General features: G+C 40.3%; 1 pseudogene; it reads left to right on the plus strand.

Annotated features, from left to right (window-relative positions):
- Positions 1-17,359, plus strand: part of LOC114300626 (putative threonine aspartase) — a 58,424-nt pseudogene extending 41,065 nt beyond the window's left edge.
- The last annotated feature ends 426 nt before the right edge of the window (positions 17,360-17,785 follow it).

Below are 17,785 nucleotides of genomic sequence, written 5' to 3' on the forward strand. Positions count from 1 at the left end.
CTTTTGTGTACCTTTTCAGCCTCCTTTCCAGATTCCCACGGCAGGAGGTGCTCCAGCTGGGCCTTCTGTCCCTGCCCGGGGGAGAGATGAGGAAGGCTGGATATTTCCCCGTACCAGGGGAGGGCGTACTCATGTCGGGAGCAGCTCGCGAGCTCCAGTCCCGGACGATGATGATGACGAGGAGTTAGAGGCGGAGGCAGAGGCGGAGTCCGAGTCATCGGAGGAGGAGTCCGGAGGCGGTTCTAGCTCGGGCTCTGACGATGATGCTGATGATGCTCCTGGACCCTCGTCCAGGAAGAGGACTAGGACGGACTGACGGCCCCCCGGAGTGCTCGACATGGATGCAGATTTTTGCTATTTTTTCTTCTTTGTACTTTTCCTTTTGTTGGTAGTTAGATTACCTTGTACTGCCGCAGGCAGATTTTTGTTTCCAAAACTTGTACATTTGAGAAAGATTATGAAATGAACAGATTTTTGCTTAAAAAGTGTTACATTTACATATCTCATGCATTGCATCGCATCTCATCATGTTATACCTCAATGTAAATGAAATTGATTGGTTATCTGAAAATTGAACACTTGCACTTGTAATAATCAGATAATTAAACAGCCAACAGCAAAATAGCCCAAGAAACCCACTGCCTGATTCCGGATACACGGCCCTTACTCTGTTGGGGATTAATCTGCATACAGCCCATAACACAGCATTCGATTCATTCTGCACACAGCAAATTCTGAACAAACGGCCCAATCTAACAGGACGGACCTCAAAGATGGAACCAGTTGGAGTCGAAACACGTTCAAATGTAGAGAATGGCACAGCATTCCGAGTGTAAATGATTTTTGAAATCAAATGAGGGTTTTTCAAAACGGGATATCGAGCTTACAACTGAACACAGCGGGGAGGACTCAAATATAGGTACACGACCTAAACACAACGAGACACGCTCGAAAAAGACCTAAAACAAAAGATTGAGATATACAAAACAAAAGACACGACATACAGACGCGTTAGCGAAGATGGGGGACCTCGGACCACGAGGAGCCAGTTCAACCTGGGTATTGTTTCCCACCCTTTCTGATTTGTGATTCTCACATCACTCGGCTCTCGAGCTCAGATTTTTTTCTCAAAACCCTTTTCCTTACTTTTCTCTCAACTTACACCTCTCTATTCTTCATTCTCTCATTTTTCATCCCTCCCCGGGGTGATTGAAGGATAAATGGGACGGTGTGGGTTCATGCTCAACACCGTTAGCTCACGGCCATTTCTTCTGACGGGTAGAGCGCTCTTCTGGCAAGTACGTCGATGACGGGGGAAAGACAGAATGCCTGGCTCAACTGTGCCCCTAGTTCATCATTTTAACCATTCTTTGTTTTTTTGCTTTCTACTAAAACAATTTTGATCAAAATGAGAGTCGGATTAACGTACTTGTTCGATTTTTTGATTTGAAAAGCATGCAAGTCAGGCTGCAAGCACTGAAAATTTTCCTTTTGGGTCCAAGACAATGGTCCAGTTTTGGAAAATGGGATAGTTTTCGAGAAAATAGTCAACCTCAGTAAAAATTTTCAAAAACTATTTTTCAAACAGTCAATGCTCAACGAGCATGGAGCTTACTCTTTGAGATGCACAACCTCGGATCGGAGGCAATGGAAAATTGCCCCTGGTTCGAAAAAGGGGGGGGAAGGCAAGGGAAAGTTGCCCCTGGTTTGAACGGCGTCTCGTGGCAAGGGAAAGTTGCCCCTTGTTTGGATGGTGCCGCAGCAGTCTACAAACAGTCTTCATTGGCGGTGGTCGAGCCCTTGGACACAGCGATGACGAAGACGGTCACAGCAAATATATGGACACAGTCGCCTTTGGAAGCGTTGGCGACTAGACTTTGGGATGAAATCGAAACCATTGCATGGACTGAGACGCTATGAAAGCGTTGGGGGCTGGACTTCATGATGAAGTTGCCTACGTATCCCAAACATGGTAATCAAGCCTCACGTAGTTCCGGTTAAGGTACACTCGGGTATTTTAACCTTCACTTTGTTTGGCTCTCACTTTTGCCAAGGCGCCCAATGCGGGTTTTCGACCTTGCGAGCTTCTTATCATTTTCTATATTTTTTTTCTTTCTTTTTGCTCTTCCTTTTTCTCTCTCCTTTTCTCTTTTCATTTCTTTTCTTTTCTTTTCTTTTTTTTTGTCTTTTTTGTATTTTTCTCTTGCTCTAACTTTTGCCTGGGTCGCCCTTCCGGGTTTTCGGCCCAGCGAGCCTCTCAAAGGGTAAAAGTGTAGCAAGTCCATGCCAAATGGTTTCTTGAATTGAAGCCTCTCTGTGTCTAGGAGAACGGCTGTTGCAATGATTTGCGGAGAATCCATCCCGGTTACTCCACGAGCTTCTTCCGACGAGATCTACTCCTTCTGATTCGGCTTTGGTGCCTCTTGCTCGAGGGCTGCTTCAAAACTGGCCATATAGACCTTTCATGGCGTTTGTCCGTTGAGCTTTCTGAACGTTCTGAACGGGTTCAAAGTCGGAAAACAAATGGGTTGAATCTTGAGGCTGAGAGCGATCCTAGGCTGCGCGACCTCTAGAGGGATTCCACACAAGTCTTCACAGGGCCGCGCAAAACATTTGCTTTTGAAAGTTTTTAAGAAAGCGACAAATCGCTCGCGCCGAAGATAGTGTGGAACCAATCTGGATCAGGCCAGGATTCTTCTTAGTACTCACGCCGACAAGCATGATTCCACTCATTAAAAGGCTTAGCACGCCTCTCTTTCTCTCAAAATGATCAAAATTTTGCAAAACCCGAGGAATTCCTTCCTCTTCGTTTTTCATCACCGCAGTGTTCAAAAGGTTTGTTTTTTGGAAAACTTAGGTCAATGCAATGAGTTTGGCGCGCAGGAGAGCAGGCGAGATGTACTGTCAGCCCGATCAAATTCTCTAGCACTTATGCTGAAAGCAAGCATGAAGTTGAGATAGCAACAGCTATTTCATTCGGATTTGATTGGTGTAACTGGCTCCTTGGCAGAAACAGACTCAAAACAAAAATAGATAATAACAAAATGGCGTTCGGGACAACAACCCCAGAATCACCTAGTATTATATACAAAGGGGACTGACTCGACACAACAAGACAGACCCTTAAGCAAAAAAAGACTGACTCAAGACAAAGAGACAGACTCAAACAAAAGACTGACTTGATATCCAAGCCAGGATTTACAAAACTCGGTTTCACCGATGCTCAAAAAATGCGTGCCAGACGCTACATCCAAAATATACCAAATGTTGCCCGCAGGCGGTCCACTTCACATACTCGCAGTATCTGAGCCCTCGAAATCCAACAACTGGGTGGTGACGGACTTGGTCGAGGTGGGTGGGAGGACAACTTTGTTATCGATCAAATCCTGCACTTCATGACAAAGGCGGGAACATCCATCGGTACTGTGACCGGACTGTTGGTGGTACGCGCAGTACAAGGTAGCATCATGCGTGGCGGGGAGATTCTTCGGAAGCGGCCGAGGCTCCAAAGGCTTAAGATGCCCATTCTTCGCCAATATTAGCAATGCCCTAGACAAAGGCATGTGGAGGTCGTGAAAGACCTGCGCCCTCGGGGCAGGTACTTTGAAGTTTGAGGATTCTTGCCAGATGCGCTAGCGAAAGGATCGGCTAGCACTGCCTTGGCTTTTTGAACCTTTCCCGGTGCAGGGTTGGGAACTACAGGAATTGTCTGGGCATGACGGGGCCCATCCCGATTTTCTACCTGGCTTGAACTGCCTTTGATCGGAGCGGGGAAAGCATCATCCACAGCTTTGATCACGATCGCGGATGTTTGTTGCTTGTTCATCTCTCTGACTTTCAGAGCCTCGACTGCCCACAGCAGTTGTTCAATAGGATCGGCGTCTACCTTTGCCTTGTCCTTTCCTCTGGCCTCAGCCTGATCAAGGGTCTGGGTCGGTGCTGGCATGTCGTGGCTGTAGCTGGAAGCCAGCTCTGGCTGGCTGAGCTCTATCACAATCCGCCCCAGTAGCGGGGGCTCCTGTGGTACGAAACTCCCAGCATACGGCGCCGCTGGCGGTGAAGCCGACATTCCATAGGCCAGATCGGCCACGGACCTCTGGAGGTCTCCTATCATTCCCAACAATTCAAAGGTGGTGGGCTCACGAGCCTGATATAACTGGGGAGCCCAGACCGGGTGCACAACGGGCGACCTGGGTGGGTGTGACATACTGATGCTGGCCTCACTCTGCGGAGCGGTCCCCTGCTCCAATGCAGCCGTCATAACCACAACTTCTTCTGAATTTTGTGCCGCCATAAATCCTGCCTCAGCAAGGGGAGACACAGGCTATTCTGTATCAACTCTGCCACTCTCTGAACTGAAAGGAAAAACAGGCAGCATTTCAGTCCAAACTGATCAAACACAGGCGTAGCCAAACAACTGTACCCTACTGCTGATCACTGTTCCCAGATTTCTGTTCCCAAAATACTGAATCTGATACCCGCGGATAACTGATTCCTGATAACTGATTCTCAACAATACTGATTCTGGTGCCCTCGGGCCCGATACTCAAACTCGCAAACTGGTATATGCGTTCCTGTAGAGATACACTCTAAAAGCACATAGCAAGTAAAGAGAGCTCAATCACCCCTATGTTGGGGTAGGGTTTCCCTGTCCTATTTTGTCAGGAACTAGGGTTTCACTACGCACGCAGCGGTTTTCAAACAACCTACCATCGGGTAAGCAACCTGTCATAACTTGGAATGGTCACTATGGATCCGAACATGCACTAGGTCGAATGGTCAAAAAGGGTGCCCCGGTAAACTGGGGTTTGTGTTCCCATACTGTCAGAGCCCATAACCGGTCAGCCTTATGGACATGTCTTGACAAGACAATCCTCCGGCAAACCGTTCAGGAATGGCAGATGGCAAACACTGTGTTCCTAGGCGCACCAATGCACATGCAATGCAAAGAAACACATAAGTGAAATCAAAACAGGATATCACGAGTTCGAGTCAAGCTCTCTAAATGCTCCCCAGCAGAGTCGCCAGAAACTGTAGACGCGCCCGCGGAGGGGGGCCTTATGCTACTACAGTTCGGACTCGATTTTGTTGTCGCGGTTCTTAATCTGAACCAAAGAGTCCAAATCTGGCAAATCGTTTTGAGAAACAAATTTTTTTTGAAAAAGTAGTGCCAAACATGGACTGCTTTGCCAGATACAGAGTCGCCACCTAAATATATTTAAAATGGGGAAATTTAGGAAACCCTGACTCGGTGCCGAAGGCCACATGTCCGTCATCACCGGAGTTGTCTCGGCTCGGGAGCTTACGTACAATCGGGGAAGGTCAGCTATGAGCACCCCCTTTCGCCCGGTCCGAAGACCGGCCTCTACTAACCATGATATCCGATTTTGAAAACGTTATGTGTTCTTATTCCATTTATTAGCCTAGAATTACTATGTTATGCGCGCAGCAAACAAGTATAGACTAGATTGCCTAATTTGGAAAGAAACATTGCATATCCGTTTGTTTTGAAAATGCTTTGAAACTTGCTACTCGCAAGTAGGCTAAAACACGGATTTCAATGAGTTTTTCCAACTCAAACAATCCAACCTCCACCCACAGGCATTCAAAACAGTTTATCTCATATAAGCACTTAGCCGCATGGCAGGCATGCTGTCATCTTAGCATTCATACGCATGCAAGATGCTAAAGCGAAAATACTTACATCGTACTCCGTGCCAAAACAATAAACTAGTTAGCAAACATGCATGTCATAGTTCATGTTAGAAATGGCTAATGCATCACATGCAAAAATGCAATCTAGGCAGGCTCGGCTAACCCTAAACATGGCATATGAAATGCGATCAATTACCACATATTCAATTTGTGAATTGAAGTACAGATGCAGTTAGCGTGATGTACCGAGCCTAATGTATGTAATACAAATATATGGATGCATGCATGCATAGCATAAGGTATGATAATTTTAAAGATGCCCTAATCTACCATCATAAGCAGGTAAATAAAAGGGAAGAAAGAAGTGGGGATTGGAAGACATACACACCACCCACGCACACTTATTACAGATTTGCCCTCACTCGGAGGGGGCCAAATAAATATTACAAATTAATTAACTACGCAAGCTAATTAAATATTACAAATTGCCTAATCAACTAAGCAAATTAACTAAAACTAAGGAAAATAGAAAATCGCCTCGGGAAACGCGCCGCCATGCATTGGCTGCCTCTGTTTTCCTTCTTTCACTCCTCTGGAGGTTGCCAAAACCTCAGGACTGCTTCCTTGGGAAATGGAGATCTCCATCGGCTGAATGGAATTGCCACCGGCAGTGTGGTATTGTCACCGGCACAAAACAAAGCTATCGGCTGGTGATTTAATGCCGGTCGGCAAAGAAAGTCTGCAGAACCTGCAACTCACAGCAACAGAGGGCGAGACAAAGCGTGGCAGCATAATTCAAGGCATATATGCACCAACCATGTCCCTTATCATGATAATGACTCAAAGGGGCATGTGCCTCGATTCTCGGACCACCAATCACGCATTTCCATGCATGATGGCCCAAGGAACCAAGTATGCAACTTTGATTTCAAATGCATGCAAACCAAATCAAACCAAACAAGGCCCAATTCCTATCACTAAGTCAAGGAACAAGGCATGCATACAAGATGCAATGCAACCTAAGCATGCAAGCTAAGGATGCAACATGGCATGGCGATACACTTATGCAAGTATGCAAGCAAACATGAGGCAATGCTAGCCAATGGAAAGGTGGTCTTAAACATGATTTGGGCAGCTCTAATAAGGCCCAAAACAGTAGCCAAAATGCTCGAAAATGGAGGCTAAACACACATGCACACATACACATGTTGAAAGGCCAACACTTAGGCATAAATTGAACAACTCTCAAACACATTTGAAAGAGGGAATCATGGACTAATTAGCATGCAACATAAGCATTAAAAATCATGTCATAAAATGATGCCAAATCATGTTTAAACAAGACAAGCAAATGCATGCAAGCATGGTCCAAGTACTTGAGGCAAGTCATGAAGCTTTAAAGCATGTTTATCACAACAAACATGGCATGCATTAAGCAACTAAAAACAGGTTTTTAGCATGTTTAAACAAGGCTAAAGGACTACTTAGATGGCATCTAAGTGGCTCAAATTTAGAGGCATGCACAAGTGCCAAAACAAGGAGCATTGCTACACAAGCTTATGAGGCATTAAAGATGCATCCAAGGTAAACATATAGGCATGCAAATAGGACTGAAATGACATGGTGGATGATCCCAAATCACCAAATCAATGCAAAGATGTCATGCTATACATTCATATGCTCAAGGCCAACAAGCCCAAATACAAAGGAGCTATACCAAGCATGCCAAAATCAACCCAAACACTTATGGACAGACCTAAAACATGTCAAGATAAGCACAAAATCTTCACAAATGTAAGCCTAAAACATGCTAGAAACAAAGGCACACAACCTAAGACATGTTAAGGCATAACAAGGCATTACATGGCAACTATGCTAAGCATGCATGGAGTACCAAAACCAATTTAAAATCATGTTATATTATGGATATATAAGCATGAAAAACAGCCTAAACATGCTCAACACACACTCAAGCATAGGCCCCCTTTAGAGACCAAAACATGTCCTTTTCAAGGACAACAAGGAGAGGGGGTGGCCCTCTCCTTCTTGGGACTTCAAGGCATCATCTTCACCACTGAAATCCCTCAAGATTTCAGTGGTGAAGAGACCTCAACACCAAAATCCCGGAGCTAGCACAAAAGGGCACAAAATGAGGCCTTTCAAGGCCTAAGGGGGGGTCAACCACCCTCAAACAATAAAACACTCTTAATAAACAATAAAGAGGGCCTAAAAACAGAACTTTTTTGTGTTATACAATAAGCACAAAAACGAGTTTAAAACAGGTAGAAATGAGGTACAAAAATGGGGAATAAAAGGGTGAGATTCTTACTCTTGATGACCCCTTCACAAATGGTGCTCCAATGGCCTTCCTTAGCTTGAATCCAACACCAAAACCTCAAAATCAGTCCCTTAGAACCTCAGTTCCAAGAGGAAGGTGAAACACTAGGTGTTTGTGTGCAATAGTAAGACACAAAACACCTAGAGCACAAAAGAGAGGGAAAGAGATATAGGAAGTGTATCTAACTCAAACCCTAGAACCAGAGCTTAACAATGGCTGTTTTTGCTCTCAAAATATCTAAACTCTCTCTCCTTTTTCAGCCAAGAGACCCTCTCTCTCTCTCTCTATATTACAAGACAAGCTTCATAAGAGGGAGATCCCTCCATACACGTGTATGGAGGGGAGCAAAAGCAAGGCAGCTGTCTTAAAATATCTGCTAAAGCAGATGCACAGTAATCGGCTGGCCAAAAATGCCATCTTGGCCAAAAAGAGTGCCGGCCGGCACTAAAAAGTGCTGACCGGCAACAAATAGTGCCGGCCGGCAGCAAAAACCAGCCGGTGGCCTCTAGCCACTGCCGGTGATGGGTGGGGATGGTCCACAAGCCCTACCCTGCCCTTCCAAGGCAAAACACAAGTGTTTGGTGCAAAACCAGACACTAAACGGTCGAGTTCGGAGATCTTAAGGCAAGGCACGCGAGCCGAGGCCTCCAGGAACTCCAAACGAACACAAACATGGATGATCACCGTGTGTTCAAATGGTGACGTCCAAGTCTTGAGGACGGTCAAAAATGGGGTGTCTACACGTATATGCCACTTGGGAAAGGGAAGACGATATGATCAAGAGATATCCTGAACTGTTTCCTCTGGATCCGGTATTCTTCCAAAATGAAAGTAATTCGAGTTTGGAGGACCAAACTCTTTGTAAGGAGGGGTGACTATGACAACCCTCACCACTGTTTACTAATAATACCACTAATTACTGCTAAACTGTGACTGAACATGATTAAGTAATTGATTTGACTGACATTCTGAACTGATTGATTGAGTGTATTAGTTTAAACGCATTTCTATCTGTTTGACTGTTAATTGATCTGTTCATGTTTTAAGTGTCGAACTGTGGATTGAAGGCCTTATTGGCGGCCGAATCTGAAATTGATTAGTATTTCATGTTAATTAGAATTTATGTGATTTTATGGTATGTTTAATTGAAATTTGATTTGGTATGATTAAATTGGATTAAATAATGTTGAATTACATTAAATAAGTTTATTACAAGATTGCCACTTAGTGGCCTAGTTCTAGACCAACACTCATTTTCATTTCATACACATTTGACATAACATTTCTTCAGCCACTTCTAGAGACCAAAACGTGAGAGAGAGCTTGAGAGTTGGAAGAAGAATTGAGTTCACTTAATTTGGCTTGGAGACCTAGAAGATTTGAAGAGTTCATTGCATATTTGAGCTCCTAGACTTGAAATTGAAGACCTAAGGTAGAAGAATCATCTTCTTGAACTTGAATTCTAGTTGTATCTTGCATGGTCCATGAGCCATTAGGGATCTACGTCTAGAATTGGTTTTAAATTTTTGAATTGAAGCTTGAGTCATGCATGCATGTACACATTGTTGAGTTTTGAGGTTGATTTCATGGAAATCCTTACATGCATGTCTATATTCTAGCTATGGTCCATGAATTCATCATGTTTTTGAGTGAATTGACTCGTTTGATCATGTATTGGAAGCTTTGATTTCAATTGAACACTTGCATATCATATGTTCATCATGTTCATGAAGTTTTGTTTGGATTTATGTTCAATTGAACTACCTTTGGGCTTTGGTTTTGCAATTGATCTTTGAAACATGTCATATTATGAGTTTTAAAGTGTTTTTCAGAAAATTAGCCCAAAAGGATCGGATTTGATGTTTGAAATGTTGAAATTGAGCTTGGAGGTTTAATCTGGAAATTCCAGATTTTGGACCCATGCTCGAGCATAAGACTTCACACTCGAGCGTACACTCTGAGTACATACATCCCGCTCAAGCATGGAAAGTAACGCTTGAGCGTGAAATGCGTGTATCCAGTACTTTTCATATGTTTACAGTCCGCTCGAGCGAGGGAATTCACGCTCGAGAGAGGACTTGTGTCTCACGCTCGAGCGGAGGTCAAGCGCCCATCGAGCGTGAATTGCATGCATCCAGTACTTTTATTGTAGTTTACAGTCCGCTCAAGCGAAGGAAGTCACACTCGAGCAGAGATCCTTTGTCTGCATGTCCGCTCGAGCGTAGAAAGCCACGCTCAAGCGAGACCCCTATTTTTTGAAAATTTTGAAAAGTGTTTTAAAGTGCATCTTTGCATCCTCATTCCATCCTAGGCATTCTTAGGCCTAGTTTAAGGTATCTTAAGGAGGATATTGATGTAGAACCACACCGAGTCAAGATAGGGACTAAGTCATTGATTCCCAAATGTGTAACTTAGTGTGTGTTCATTCTGTAACTGTAGGGTTGGCATTCGAGGATGCTCTAGCCTATCTGTAGCCCAGTGCTCTATGAGTAACAATGTTGTAAAGATATATTCAATCATGAATATTTTCTGAATGATCAACTGTACTGCTTTCTGAAATGATATTTCTTACTGAATAAATGCTTGTCCTATTTGCGAACTGTATTCGTGGCATCCATAGCAATTTACTGTTACTGTACGGTACTGCTACTGTCACAGAGATTTCTGTCGGTTCCCATGTTTGGAACCACTACTATTTACTGATATGATGGCCATCAACTGACTGTTCGGTCTGTTAAGACCTACTGTACTGTTTGCTATTGGATGTACCACTTATGACTGCTATGATCGAATAACTGATATACTGTTCAAATGACTGTTTTAAATACTAGAAGGACATTCATTCCTAACCTCTTTACGCATATGTTATTCACTGGGTTTTCGCTCACTATTTATATATATATGTAGGTGTCTAGGCACCAGATCGGAGCTAGCGTTGGGTTAAACTCTCTTTTTGTCAAGCCAACCCACGTGCCTCACTGCGAGGTTCCAAGTGTGTTCAAGCTTAGGCTTTTTGGGGTGTCTCAGTTCACCCTTCTGTCTCTGTTTGTAATACTGTATAGACTTGTATTGTACTGTTATGGTAGGGATTTGGTCCCTAACCTGAATGCCTGTATATGATGTATGTACATATTGCTTTTGTTCCGAATGTGAATATGTTACGAAAAGTCTTTTTGCATACAGACTGTCACAGCTCATTGGACATCTTTCATTTACTGTTTTGGCTTCCGCCAACCCATGTACTCTGTATTAATGTTATTACTGTTAAGCAGGCCTTCGCTAATCACGGATTACTGGTCGGTTACGGTGCTAAATCCATAGGGGCGAGTTTGGGTCGTGACACTGGGCTCATTGGATTGGTTCAAACTTAAGGGGACCAATACAATGTCCTAGGGGGATGGTTAGGCTTTGATGTTGTAGGGTTGTTGGATGGGTTAGATATGGCTCTAGAACATTCCTCCTATCTATTTGATGTGGAAAGAACCATTTCATGCAGTGGAAATTTTCTATAGTGTTTCTCTTCTTAATTCTGTCTAGCTATTGTGAATTTCATTATTGATCAAGTTTGTTTCTTTAAAGGGTGATCCAAGCACAAATGCTAGGCGTGGCTCAAATTTGACTGAAGACGGTCATGTAGAATGTGATGCTAGTATCATGGATGGTGATTATGGGTCATTTGGGGCTATTGGAGCGGTGCCAAGTGTTCCTGAAGTATAATTAATAGAAACCATACTCTAAACAAGTAAATAAGTTTTTATGTTGTGAGTTTCAATTTCTTCTGTTCTTTGGCTTTGATAATGTTATGGAGCTGTCATTTTCATTTTATGCTCTTCATTTCTGTGAAGTTAATGATTAGCAGGTGTCTGAAATGGTATCCAAGTTGCTACTTTGTTGGCCAAGGAACAAATGTTGGGGTCAACACTACTGGGTTGAATGCCTCCCATGTATGATTACACCTATGTTTATCTTTGAATTTTGATATACAACCCCTGTACTCTGTATTAATGTTATTACTGTTAAGCAAGCCTTCGCTAATCACGGATTACTGGTCAGTTACGGTGCTAAACCCATAGGGGCGGGTTTGGGTCGTGACACTGGGCTCATTGGATTGGTTCAAACTTAAGGGGATCAATACAATGTCCTAGGGGGATGGTTAGGCTTTGATGTTGTAAGGTTGTTGGATGGGTTAGATATGGCTCTAGAACATTCCTCCTATCTATTTGATGTGGAAAGAGCCATTTCATGCAGTGGAAATTTTCTGTAGTGTTTCTCTTCTTAATTCTGTCTAGCTATTGTGAATTTCATTATTGATCAAGTTTGTTTCTTTAAAGGGTGATCCAAGCACAAATGCTAGGCGTGGCTCAAATTTGACTGAAGACGGTCATGTAAAATGTGATACCAGTATCATGGATGGTGATTATGGGTCATTTGGGGCTATTGGAGTGGTGCCAAGTGTTCCTGAAGTATAATTAATAGAAACCATACTCTAAACAAGTAAATAAGTGTTTATGTTGTGAGTTTCAATTTCTTCTGTTCTTTGGCTTTGATAATGTTATGGAGCTGTCATTTTCATTTTATGCTCTTCATTTCTATGAAGTTAATGATTAGCAGGTGTCTGAAATGGTATCCAAGTTACTACTTTGTTGGCCAAGGAACAAATGTTGGGGTCAGCACTACTGGGTTGAATGCCTCCCATGTATGATTACACCTATGTTTATCTTTGAATTTTGATATACAAATTACCTCTTTATGGCAGCATTGTCACAGTATTTATTATTTATTTCTTGGGGATTTTTCATTTGGAATTATAAGCAATGCAACATTATTTTGTTAGAGATGTTACGTAATGCATACTATGTGTGAATAGTGAATATGAATCTGCCTTCTACACGTGTAGTGCTTGTAAAACTCAAATCAAGTGAAACCATGAAGGGTAATGGGTGAAATTAGTTACAGTGATTTGGTCTTTAATTCAAAATTTGAAAGCAATTATTTATTGAGGAGTCCATTCCAAGTTTCTGATAAATTAGTTTCTTACTTCAACATCATGCCAAATTGAATTTCCTCTTTTTCTTGGCTATACTGGTGATCCTTGGTGAGGAGTTAAGCATATCTCACTAGGGCATGCCATTTGTTGTTCTCCCTCAGATTTTTGTTTTCTTATGAGGCATTTTTTGTGTTTCCTAGCTTATTGGTTGGGAAAGGTGCACGTATGTGGGCAAAATCCAAGGGTATTCCTTTGCCGGCAAGTATACCGGAGGCTGATGAAGTAAACTCTCCTAGTTTTCTGTCGTATCTATCTAAATTTCCATTTCCCTACATATCAATATTTTTTCTTGAATATGTTGGTTTTAAATTTCTTTAGTAATTTGTTCTTTATTCTGGAATTAGTCATCATACGTGTTGTGCATCTTTTGGAAATAGTGGCTAGTTATAGAGAGGGCAAAAAGACAGTGGGAAAAATACAAATCAATGCTCGATGATGCAAAATCCATGAAAGCAGAAATTGATGGAGAACTTTCTTCTAGCACTCAAGAGGATGCTGCTGCATCAGGTACTCCATGCCATTTAGATTTTAAACAGAACATTCTTGTGCCTTCCAAAGCTGGCAATAATTAAGTGGTGTACCATAACTGAATATGTCAATTACTTGTTTCATGATAAATATATTTGAGAGAGAAGGATATTCATGCTAAATATGTCGATTTCATTATTTTTTTGGGTATCCACAACCACGGGGTGTACCATAGTCCCCCCCCCCCCCAAAAAAAAACAAAAAAACAAAAACAAAACAAAACAAAACAATTCTTGTCACATATGACTTTATCCCCTTAAACTAAAATTGTAACACTTAGCCCCCCTTATCTTTTCTTTCCTTTTTTTTTTCTTTTCAATTTGGACCTCAAGTATGAAAATACCCTTTCAACTATAGGGGTAAATTACACTTTACCCCCTTCAACTATCACTCAATATCACTCTACACCCCTTAACTAAATTTTTTTATACTTTGTTTGGTTTTTAAACTCAATTAAAGTTTTTGAGTTTTTTGTTTTTTGTGTTTTTTTTTTTATGTCTTTAGTAAATTTTTTTCGTATTTAGTATAAAAAAAATATTTAATTTTAAATGTACCTAAAAAGTTAAATATTTGTAAGGAAATCTAAAGGAAGTTTACTAAAGATGAAAAATAAAAAATAAAAAACAAAAACTGGTATGTTAATGTATTTTCATTTTTAATGAACTTTTTTCAGATGCATCTAGATTAGATGTACTTAAAAAGGAAAAAGAAAAAGAAAAAAGAGAGACTAAAATTTGAGAAGTTTCACTGAAGACCAAAAAAAATATGAAAAATAAGGGCTCAAAAATAATTTTTAAATACTAAACCAAACAAATTGATGATGCCATTTTAGGCATTTGATTTGAGATGTCAAGTGCAAATCACACGTCAAATTTTCATTTATCTAAGAAACAAATTGTTTAACTCTCTCTCTCTCTCTCTCTAGCTGAGAGCTTCTCTCTTTATTCCTTCTCTTAGGGTTCCTCAGAGTGGCGCTATTTGGGGAGGGGGTTTTGGCCTCCAGCCAACTCTCTCCTCTCCCTCCCTCCTTTTTCTCTTTCAGGTTTCTCTTAAATAAGTTTGGGAGCATTTCTTCCCAACCTCTGCCTCTTTTTTCCCATGGTAGAAGTGTGCTGGGTTCTCCTCCTCCAACCCGATGGTCTGGATCTAGTACAGATATGGTTCAAGGTTGAGTTTTTTGGTCTTCTTTTTTGTTTTTTGTTTGTATTTTGGTTTGGTTTGACTTTGGAGTCCATCAGTGCTTGATGTAACTTACCCACTTTATGGTTGTAACCTATGATCTATCCCCGGCATGCTTTACGATCGTTTGTTGGCCTCTGTTTGCAGTACGAGCACAAGAACATGTTGTGTAGTTGGGTTTTCTTCACAGATTTACTCCTGTGTATTGTTTGTTTTCATCTTTCCTTTGCTGGTGTAAGTTTATTTTTGGATGGATTCTTCTTTGTATATGCCATTTGGCTACTTTAATGGAAATTCTTCTTCTAGTCCAAAAAAAAAAAAAAAAAAAAAAAAAAAAAAAAAAAGAAGAAGAAGAAACAAATTGTTTACATTGATACAAATTTGCAAATCAATGTGGCAAATGTAGCATTCTTTAGTTGAAGGGTAAAGTGATATTAAGTGACACTAGTTCAAGAGGGTAAAGTGTAATTTATCCCATAGATAAAAGGGTATTTTCACCATAAAGGTTTAGATTGAAAAAAAAATTAGTAACTAAGGGGGGTTAAGTGTTACAATATTTAGTTCAGGGGGTAAAGTGATAGGTGACAATAGTTGAGGGGGGTAAAGTGTAATTTTATCCTTGCTGAATATGTCAATTACTTGTTTCATGAAAATATGTTTTGAGAGAAAAGGATGTTCATGCTAAATCTGTCAACTGATTTTTTTTGGTATTCACAACTAAATATGTTACAATGATAAGTATGTCAATTACTTTCTTCTCTCTCTCTCTCTCTCTATATATATATATATATATATTATGGTTGGGCTGTTTTATTAAAGTTTATTTTTAATTTATGAATGCTTTTGCATTGTGAACTGGGCTGTTTTATTAAAGTTTATTTTTAATTTATGAATGCTTTTGCATTTGTTTCACAAGTAGATGTTCTACCATGTGATCATTTGAACACAAATGGAGATCATGATCAATTATGTACGTTGAATGTGCCAAAAGATGACTACATTATGGACATTGTTAGGGTTATTTGTGTTGACACTGAAGGACATATAGCATTTGGAGCTTCGAGTGGTGGCATTGCACTGAAGGTGATTATCTGCTTTGTTTTTGTGGCATGTTCTTGTTATATATGCAAAGAGTTTCTATATTATTTGTCTCAATTCCTTAAATTGTATCATTATTTTTCTAGTGTTCTTATCCGTGTATGAAGAGTTGTGTGTATGTGAAAGAGAGAGAGAGGAGGGGATTCAGAGGCTTTGATTTAAAAAATAAAAATAAAAAATTTAGTTCCTCTATGACATTTTGTCCTCCCAAGTTCCCAGCAACCATGCAAAAGAAATGCTTTTCTTGGTAGTGAATGAAACCTTGAAGTGGTTATTGGGTGTTTCTAAGGGCCTATTTGGCATCATTTTCATTTTCATTGCTTTTCTGGCTTGTCTTTTATTCAGATTTGATGCCTCTGTTGATCACAATTCACACCTAAAAGTTGAAATTTGCCTGACGTCATTTCTAAAATGGATCATTATTTAGTTAAACTTGAAATTTATTCTTCAAATATTTTTAACAAATAACTGGACGTGTGGGATTAGCAGCAATGTATGGCTCCGGTTGTTGGCCATCCTCAAAAGGTCCATTTGGGCTCCATTTATAGTTGGTTGTTGCATTAGTGGTGCTGGTGAGTATTTAATGAAAGGATTTGTTGCTCAGGAGTGCTGTGTCTCATCATCACTGTATGTATCCTTTTTGTTCAAAAATGTTATTTTATTTTATTTTGGGAAGTATAACTAACAGAATTAAAAACAAAACAAAACAAAACAAAAAAAAAAACAAAAAAACAAAAACCAAAAAAAAAAATTGTATCTTAGAAATGTGCAATTTTAATTTATCTTTTACTACAAGGAACATTATATTTTCTTGGTACGTGGCTAGTTTAATAGTGGAATATTTTTGTAAAGATCTTCTTGTTTTTCTGATTGTTGTTTAGTTTAGTGCTTTCTTCTATGTATTTAGTTTTCATTATTTATTTGTGTGTTAAACCGACAAAAATCATCTTCTTTGTTTCCATTTATGTATACCCCCAGCTTGTGAATCTAACATGGTTATTATTTTTGTTGCACAGGTCGCAGGCAGGTCTGGGCTCTGCTTGCATGATAGTTTTGTGCTCTGTTATGCAAGATAGTAGCCAACATGGTACTGATAAAAGTGCCGGAACTCTGGTTGTTCAAGCTCAGGCTCCTATAACAGTGAGAGCTCCCACTCCCGACCCTCAACCTTAATGATTTTTTTAAGGGACAAAATGACTTAATATTTGTTTGTTTCCTATTTAGCTTCGCAGGGCTTCACCTAAACTGAAAGCTATAGAGATTGTAGCAGCCTACACTTCCCTGTCTTTTGGAATAGGTTATTTTGGAAGCTCTATGGAGCACCCCAAGGTAGTATAATCTGTTTCGAGTAATATTTCAAAGCCTTTATTGTTGCATATGAATTTTCTTCTTTAATTGATATATTTAGATCAAATTTTAAGATCACAGTGAGTTTAGTCAATCCCTGGAGATGACATTTAATGGAGAATCATCTCATTGAGAGTAAACCAATACGTTGTGTATTAATTAGGTGTGAAGTGTTTGTTAACATTTACTATATGTAATGATTCCTTGTTTTATAATTGAACAAATATTTTATATAAGAGTATATCATAAACAGACTGGAAGAGATTTACATTTCGTATTTGAATTGTGCATTTCGTATCAGTCATAATTGTAATGGTGACAAGTAATAGTTTGTAGTTTGTCCTGTTAGGTTCTTCCTTTTTTTGCCTTTTCGTGTCCATATCACGTTATATTATGTTGGTTTACATTTATCGATTTTTTTTTGTTGATTCCATGAAACGAGGCAAGCATGCCGCAATCAAACCTAATTATGTGTTTAATTTTTTACTTAATTGTGTGTTTAATTTTTTATTTATATGAAATGTATTTGTTTTATTCATACGAAATGTATTTGTTTTATTCATCTGTTTTTATGCAAGTCTCAATTTTTAAGA

Source organism: Camellia sinensis, chromosome 4 (genome assembly GCF_055761805.1).
Source record: "Camellia sinensis isolate YWXY chromosome 4, ASM5576180v1, whole genome shotgun sequence".
Lineage (NCBI taxonomy): Eukaryota > Viridiplantae > Streptophyta > Magnoliopsida > Ericales > Theaceae > Camellia > Camellia sinensis.